The sequence below is a fragment of the Taudactylus pleione genome, unplaced genomic scaffold, assembly GCF_031769625.1.
Source record: "Taudactylus pleione unplaced genomic scaffold, aTauple2 ptg000122l, whole genome shotgun sequence".
Classification (NCBI taxonomy): Eukaryota; Metazoa; Chordata; class Amphibia; order Anura; family Myobatrachidae; genus Taudactylus; species Taudactylus pleione.
The window spans coordinates 10,028,366-10,037,332 of record NW_028284524.1 but is presented as its reverse complement, the minus strand read 5'-3'; positions in this window follow the sequence as shown (position 1 = coordinate 10,037,332).

Sequence of the window (8,967 nt, the reverse complement as noted above, 5' to 3'; positions counted from 1 at the left end):
ATTGATGCACAAGCCCTCTATACCTCTATCCCCCATACTAAGGGATGAGAGATCATTGAAACAATATTAAAAGCTGACCCGGGTATAAGCTCAGTCAGGGCTGAGTTTTTATGTGATTGTTTGGATTTTGTTTTAAAGCATAATTGTTTTACTTTTTTAGATGTTTTTTACCTTCAGACCTGCGATTGCGCAATCAGTACAATTTGCGCACTGAGTGTAGCTAACCTTTATATGGGGGCTTGGGAAAAGGAATATGCTTTGAAAAATAATCTGATTTCTTTGAATATTTTGTTGTTTAAATGCTATATAGACGACATTTTGGTGGTCTGACAGGGGACTGAACAAGAATTCAAAATGTTTGTAGAGTATTTGAATAACAACGAATTCAATCTTCAATTTATGTCCAATTTCCATGAGAATAAAATTGAATTCTTGGATCTGGTATTGAGTGCAGAACAATGCAATGATACCTGTAAAGAATTAGAAACCTACACCTTTTTCAGAAAGTAGAAAGTAACAGCTACTAATACCCCTTTTACACCGGAGCTAAAACCCAGGTTTTTGAAGGGTTAACCCGGGCAGCTCCCTTGTGTAAAAGGGGAGAGAGTTGGATCGCCGGGTCGAGTGACCCGGCAATCCAACCCAGGTAACTAGCAGGGTTTAACACGGGCGTAGCCCGTGAAACCCTGCTGTGAGAACAGCGCACTCCGGGTCACGATGACCTGGAGTGCGCTGCTAGCCGGCCAATTGGTCCGGCTTCAGTGGCGCTTGGAGATGACGTCATCTCCAAGCGACCACTTTCACTCCGCAAAAGCCGGGTCTATGCAGACCCGACTGCGGTGTGAGCGGCGCTGGCTCGGGAATATCCCGAGTCGGCGCCGGCAAAATTCCGGGTCTGATCCGGATAGGAACTTTGTTCCAACTCCGGGTCAGACCCGGAATTTAGGTGGAAAAGGGGTATTAGATTCAAACAGTTGCCATCATAAGAAATGGAAAAGGAATTTGCCCTTCTCTCAATTAATTAGATTGCGACGCAATTGTAGTACTTTAGAAATATTCAATGAACAATCCATAGTGTATAAAGATAGGTTTATAGAAAAAGGCTATGCGTCTTCCCTTATTGATGCTGTGATTGAAAAAGCAATTGATGCTGCGATTGAAAAAGCAAGAGGGTTAAACAGAGAACAGATATTATCTTATCAGAATCAGAAAAAGAAGGAAAAGGAAACAAGTGATAGTGGTTTATCTAACTGTGCTTTTATCACTCAGTATAGCAACTCACACCAAGAGGTTAAAAATATTCTATAGAAGTACTGGCATATTATTAAAATGGACCCGATCCTGTCCACCCATATACCAGATAGACCAGAGATACTTTTTAAAAGGGCTAGAAATGTAAAATCATTTTTATCTCCAAGTCTATTGCCAAGTATAGATTTTTTTAATACAATAAAGGGTTTTTTTTACATGTGGAAACTGTAAAGTTTGTCCACACGGTTTAAAAAGGAAAAAAACCTTTAAAAGTATTCAGGAAAAAGAATTTAAGGGGTTAATCAATTGTAATACCACTTTTGTGGTTTACTTGTTGATTTGTGGATGTGGAAAAATGTATGTCAGGAAAACAAAGAAGTTATTAAAAATTTGAATTTTAGAACATTTGCGTAACATTAGAAATAAGATTGAGAATCTTAGTGTTCCTAGACCCTTCAGACATTGCCAGGATAGTAATCCAGCGAATTTGAGATTTCTGGGCATTGAACATGTTAAAGTGGATAAAAAAGGAGGAGATAGAGAAAACATGCTGGCTAAACGTGAGACTTTTTGGATTATTACATTAAATACTGTGTACCCCCATGGACTTAATGAGGGGTTTGAAATTACTCCATTTTTAAAAAGCTAATATTCCCGTTATTTCGATATTTAAAGATTCAAAGAGTTAATATACCTTTTGTCCAAGGTTAATAGGTATGTTCTCTGCTCAGCCTCCTTAAAATTAAACAATGTTTTTTTGCTACCATATTATTTGGCTATGTTGTAAATTGTATCCATTTATTATGTTATGTTTTTTATTGTACCAATTTTTATTGTACCAATTTATGTTGCTATGTTCCAGATAGACTAATTACGTGAGAAGAAATCCCTGGAATAGATGATTCCAGGGCCGGACTGGCCATCGGGCCCTTCTGGCACATGCCAGAAGGGCCGATGGCCAGATGGGCCGGTCTGGGTGTCTGCAGGAGCGTCCAGCAGAACTGCCTCCTCGGCAGCACTGCAGCACGCTCATCTGCCTTCATGTTGTTGTGCAGGCGGCCGCGTCATTACGTGGTGACGTCATGACGCGGCCACTTTGTGATGTCATGACGCTGCCGGCAGGGTATGAAAACAGTGGTGGCATGGGGAAACCTAGGGCCGGCTCAGAGTGACAGCGGGCGGCGGCGGCAGCAGCATCGGGACAAGCGGCTCTAAGAGCTATCCTTTGCGGATCCAAAGGGGGCAATCAGGGTGATCGCTCCCCATAACACACAGCCGCCCACAGAACTGACTGACCACCATAGTATTAGTGACACGGACTCAGAGTCTGTGTCGCTGTCGGAGGGAAGGGAGGACAGTGTGTCGGGGCTCAGCTGAGCTGTCCGTCGGGTGGGCTTATCAGATCTTCTTCCTCCCGCCAGCTACCTCATCCCCGACTCACTGGTGCTGCTTAAATGACAGCTGGCTGGGTGGAGGGAATCGCTGGCCCTGACAATAGCACAGCCCCAGAGACTCCTCCCTCTCCCCTTACTGGGAGCATTGGACAGGGGTCCAGGCCAGGGGTACAAAGGGTACCCCCGTCCCAGCACCCGTGGTTCACAGGGACCCAATGTCAGGGGCACAAAACTGGGCCACTGCATCTAATAGTTATTTATAAGCTAACCACTGCTGCCCTTATGGCGCGGCAAAAGTAGGGGATAAAAATAATCATCAAGCTGTCCCACCGTCCCCCAGGTTATCCATCACTTGGTCCTGTCCAGTCCATGCTGCGCAAGATATGAATGATGTCATGACGTCATTATGCATGAGGGTGCACCAGCCCTTCCCTTTTCTGTTCCAACCCTGCCGCAGCCCGGTAAACCTAAAAGTAGGAGGGCAGCCAAGCAGGATCCACCGCCAGCGGGCACAATCCACTTCATGCTGCAGGCCTGCAGCACCACCGCTGTCTGACTCTGCTCCCTCTAAAGACACCGTCCCTGCCCATTGCAGTCCCAGCCATGAAGAAGAGTGACATGGACTGGCAGCACAGCAGCCAAAACCTTCAGCAACAAAGACTAAATAAGTCAATTAAAGTTAGTGTATTTTTACTTCATTTTTGTATTGGATATTTATATATGGGTTATATGCGATAAGTAGCAGCATCAACACAGTATATTTAGAATAATATTCACTAGTAGATCCTTAATATATAGTATCTTACATTTTATGTTTGGTGGTCCTCTCAGTGAGCTAGATGCAGTTCAACATTATTCATTTTTATATTGCTTTTTTGGGTATTTGTAAGTGTAGGAGTTCTATAGTTCTGTTATTTTTGTTATGCACTTTATTTACTGTTATAACTGATCTGTAAATACACCTTTCCTCCATTCACTTGTATATTAAAAAAATATATATATATATTTAAAGCCACTTTCTGCTTATACCATTTTTTTTAAAAACAATTTTAAAGCTGGTGATATATATGGTGCATTCTACATTTATACTAGCAGTTACTTCTGAACGTAAAATTAAATAGAAGAAACTGTATTTTGATGTGTGGGTGTGGGGATTAAGGGTGGTGGTGAGGGGGTCCAGAGGTATCAGTGTACTGGGCCCCAAGATTTCTGTTGCCCTGGGCAGGTCTTTTGGACATTTGACATGGCACAGGTAAAAGTGTATATAGACTATTTAAACACTCTGAGGGCATATTATTCCCTTGCTATTCTGCAATATCATACAAAGCATATTTTACTATTTGTCAGACTGGCTTTATATTAATATTTAGGGACCCCTTGGTTCTTCCAGCTGTGCTGTTTTATTGGTGTTGGGTTGTCACTATGGTAACAGGTTGCTGCCTGTGGTATGAGGAGCGTCTGCAGTGGAGTCGTGGCTTGATGACATCACTCACCTGGTATCAGCTTTGGTTTGTTTTGCATATGGGTGACTGGTCCCTGAAGAGGTCTCTTATTAGCATGTCCTGTATTATGTGAACTACAGTGTGGCGTAATGTGTATTAAGGGCACTACTGTGTGGTGTAATGTGAATAAGGGGCAATACTGTGTGGTGAAATGTGAATAAGGGGCAATACTGTCTGATGTAATATGAATAAGGAGCAATACTGTGTGGTGTAATGTGAATAACATACACTACCTGGTGATTTAACGTGAATAACGGACACTGTCCTGTGATGTAATGTAAATAAGGTTGCACTATTGTGTGGTGTAATTTGAATTGTGACCATGTTCCTTCCTAGCAAAACCACGCCCCTGTTCCTATTGAAAATAAAAGGGGTTTGAAGGTGCCAATGCTCTTGCTGGCACAGGGCACCAAAATGTGTTGTTACAGCTCTGCGGATGAGTATTGTATGGGTTAGGGGTGATGGATGTTGCTGGATGCTTCTGTGATCTGTACTGCTCGGTGATGGGTGCTGTGCTGGGAGAGGGGTGCTGATTCAGAGGCGGAACTAGCAGAGTTCCGGCTCTGTTTTAGTGTGCACAGACATGTCATCCTCTCTATTCAGCACCCCTGCCCTAAAAAATTTCCTACAGTAAACACTATCTAGTCCTCTACAACTGCTAAGTTAGGGCTTGGTAAATTGGGAAAATATCTTTCCTTTTCTTTGTGTGTGTGACCTACAGTAGTGTTCCCGCTAGCTTGTTTTAGCAGGGGGCCGTGCCCTGCCCATTTAGTGGCACCCCGCTAAAGCAGCATGCCCTCAGCCTCCCCACCCATGGGCCGCAGTGTCTCATGGGTGGGAAAAGTTGTGATCGATCATTGCCGGGTGAATAGATGCTATACACACGTGCACAGCATCTATTCACCATGAGTGGAGAGCTTGGGGGAAGCCCATCACCTCTAAGTAGCGCTCCTAGGCTGTTTTAATGGGGCCCTGTCCCGCTTAGAGGCGCCCCGCTAAAACAGCCTGCGTGTGCTGTCCTCACCCATGGGCTGCAGTGTCCTGCAGGTTGGGAAAATAGCGTTGCAGCGATCACCACCGGTGAATGGGTGCCTGGCATCTATTCACTGAGATAGGAGCTCTTGGGGGCAGCCCGGCATGTCCGTAAGTGTCAGCAAAGCCCCAAGAATTATGAAAGGGTATGCGTCTTAAAGGCATGTCTTTTTTTTTTTTGGAGAGCGCGCGCCTTCGGCGTGCACAGGAGAGCCCCTTTCTAGGTCCAAACCCCTACCCGGCATGGGACTTAGAATGAATAATAATAAGTGCTTGGCACACCCCCAAGCATGACAGATTGGATGCGTGTCCCAAGGACACCCCTTCTCTGTCCGGTCACGCCACCTTTGCCGCTCGCAGAGACTCCCGGCCATCACCTTCCAGCGCCCTGCCATTCCCACAGCCTAGCGGAAACCCTATGACCTCCTCCAATGAAGTGCCAACTTTACTTAAAAGAACCAACCAAATCATACTTGCCGACATTTCGGCAGGGGAATCCGGGAGGGGGCTGGCAGGTCCGTCCAGCAGGGAGGATGGAGGCGGGTCAAATAGGCGGAGCGGGGGCGTGCTGATGTGATCGCGTCATAGTGGCCCCGCCCCCCGCCTTATAATGCCAATATTACTGGCATTATAAGGCAGGGGGCGGGGCTACGATGACGCGATTCAGCGCGAATCGCGTCATCACACCCCCGCACCGCCCAATTTTGCACTGGCGCGGGGGTTAGCGGGGCTTTCCGGGGGACTTGCCTAGTCTTGCGGGGTGTCGGGAGCGGCACACGATTTTCGGGAGGCTCCCGACAGTCCCGAGAGAGTAGGCAAGTATGAACCAAATGTCTGACTATGGCACATGTTTGAATCCCCTGCAGAGTGAGCTCTGTTGTGTGTATTTTAACCCAGAGAATATTGTACTAATATTAATTATATTTGTAATAGCATAGAGTGGGTAGAGTCAGGAATAGTAATGGGAGGAGTATATGCTAGATGCTGACGCGAGGTGGGCCTGTGTGCTGTAAATGCCAGGGCCTATTTTATGTCCCAGTCCAGCCCTAGTTTATACCTAGTGCATTATTCATACTATATAATTTTCTAAAAGTGCCCCGCATAATATGTCCTTTTTAATTGTATTATTAATTTTATTAATATTCCTAATATTATGTTAATATGATATTGTATGGATTATATAATGGAAACATTGTATCATTGTATTTGTATTTTTATATGCGTTTATATGCATTTTTATATGCATGCATATGTTTTTATATGTGCTTATATGTATAAAATAAATCAAGTATTTCATGAATTAATTTAATGTAATGAGATAATGCTGTGCTGCATATTTTTTATTGGTTCATGAGTCCTATTTAACTGCCCTCTACAGATCACCAGCCAGCCTCCTGACGAAGTCCTAGTGATGAAATGCATAGGGTTGTGACCTGGTGATCTGTCTTTCTGTGGTTAGTGCTCTGGTGAAGAGGTCCGGGAGACGTTCAGGATGCCAGCCGGGAGCACCATTCCATTACTCTGCTGTCAAACCGCTTGTTGTGGTATGCACGCTCTGCTTGTTCTTACCTGCCAATAAATTTTATCTTGTTAATGCAGGATGTGGCGCCCCCACATTCTTCTGTTTTGTTTATGTTATATATATATATATATATATATATATATATTAGGCGTGTGCACCGGCCACTTTTCGTGTTTTGGTTTTGGATCTGGATCTTTCTTCGTGTTTTGGGATCTGGATTGGTTTTGCCAAAACCACCCTTCCGTGTTTTGAGTTCTGGGTTTTGGATCTGTATTTTTTTGAAAAAAAGCATATTCTGAACACCTCACAATATTGTTTTTATGGCCAAAAGATTGCACCGAGGTAGCTGGGTGACTATGCTAAGCGACACGAGTGGGCGGCACAAACACGTGGCCCATCTAGGAGTGACACTGCAGTGGCAGACAGGATAGCAGTTTGAAAAACTAGGCCCCAATTATATTAGGGGTGTGCACCGGCCACTTTTCGTGTTTTGTGTTTTGGATCTGGATCTTTCTTCGTGTTTGGATCTGGATTGGTTTTGCCAAAACCACCCTTCCGTGTTCTGGGTTCTGGGATCTGTATTTTTTTTTTAAAAAGCATAAAAACAGCTAAAATCACATAATTTGTGGGTTTTTCTGCTCCTATGCTATTATTAACCTCAATAACCTTAATTTCCACTCATTTCCAGTCTATTCTGAACACCTCACAATAGTGTTTTTATGTCCAAAAGGTTGCACCGAGGTAGCTGGATGACTGTGCTAAGCGATACGAGTGGGCGGCACAAACACGTGGCCCATCTAAGAGTGGCACTGCAGTGGCAGACAGGATGGCAGTTTGAAAAACTAGGCCCCAAACTGTACATAATGCAAATGCAAAGAAAAAAAAGAGGTGCAAGATGGAATTGTCCTTGGGCCCTCCCACCCACCCTTATGTTGTATAAACAGGACATGCACACTTTAACAAACCAATCATTTCAGTGCCAGGGTCTGCCACACGACTGTGGCTGAAATGATTGGTTCGTTTGGGCCCCCACAAAACAAGCTGGCAATTAATGTGTCCCTGCACAAACTGGCTCTACGGAGGCAAGATGTCGTCCTCATCCTCCTCATCCACCGATTCCTTGGATAAAACAGGAAAAAGGGATTTAGGTGTCCCTGGACTGCTTACGGTCTTAGCCAAAGTTTCTGAACTTGACAGTAACTTTTTATGAACGCGCTGCAGGTGCCGTATAAGGGAGGATGTTCCTAGGTGGTTAATGTCCCTACCCCTACTTATTTCACCTTTACATATGGTACATATGGCAAGACAGTTGTTGTCCGGATTTGGATAGAAATATTGCCAGACCAAAGAGGTGGAATGTTTGGTCTTCTGCCCAGGCATGACCGTGATGGGCTTTTTCATCCCAGGGACAACAACTGTCTCCCCCGGAGCCTGATTTAAACAAACCACATCACCATCAGAATCCTCTTCGCCAACTTCCTCCTCAGCGCCAGCTACACCAGTATCCTCATCCTGTTGTACTTCAACAGTGACATCTTCAATTTGCATATCAGCAAGTGGACTGTGGGTGCTCCTTTCAGCACTTGCAGGGGGCGTGCAAATGGTGGAAAGAGCCACCTCTTCCCGTCCAGTGCTGGGAAGGTCAGGCATCGCAACCGCCACCACACTTGGACTCTCCTTGGGGATTTGTGATATCTTCTTAGAACGCATAGTTCTTTGCTGTGCTTTTACCGCTTAACTTGTTTGATTTTTTAAGCGGGAGGAGGGCTTCCATCGTCATGTGAAGCTGAACCACTAGTCATGCACATACTAGTCATACTAGTATGACACACACTAGTCATAGGGAAAGACCTTAGCCGTTCCTTGCCACTCCGTGTCATAAATGGCATATTGGCAAGTTTACGTTTCTCTTCAGATGATTTAAATGTTCTTTTTAAGGTCATTTTCCTGAACTTTGTCATTTGGGATTGTATGTGGCCTCTACTATGACATTGGGCATCGGCCTTGGCAGACGACGTTGATGGCATATTATCGTCTATGTCATGACTAGTGGCAGCAGCTTCAGCACTAGGAGGAAGTGGTTCTTGATCTTTCCCTATTTTATTTTTATCGGAGAAAGTTTGGTCCTCCATTTATGTTATATCGATTTGATATATACCTGCGGCTAAGGCGCACACAAACACAGAAAATATTTTTTAATTTTTGCTGGAGAGTAGTGCACTTTGTGGGTTACACCACCCTTTAAGAAATGAGCCAGCCGGCTCTT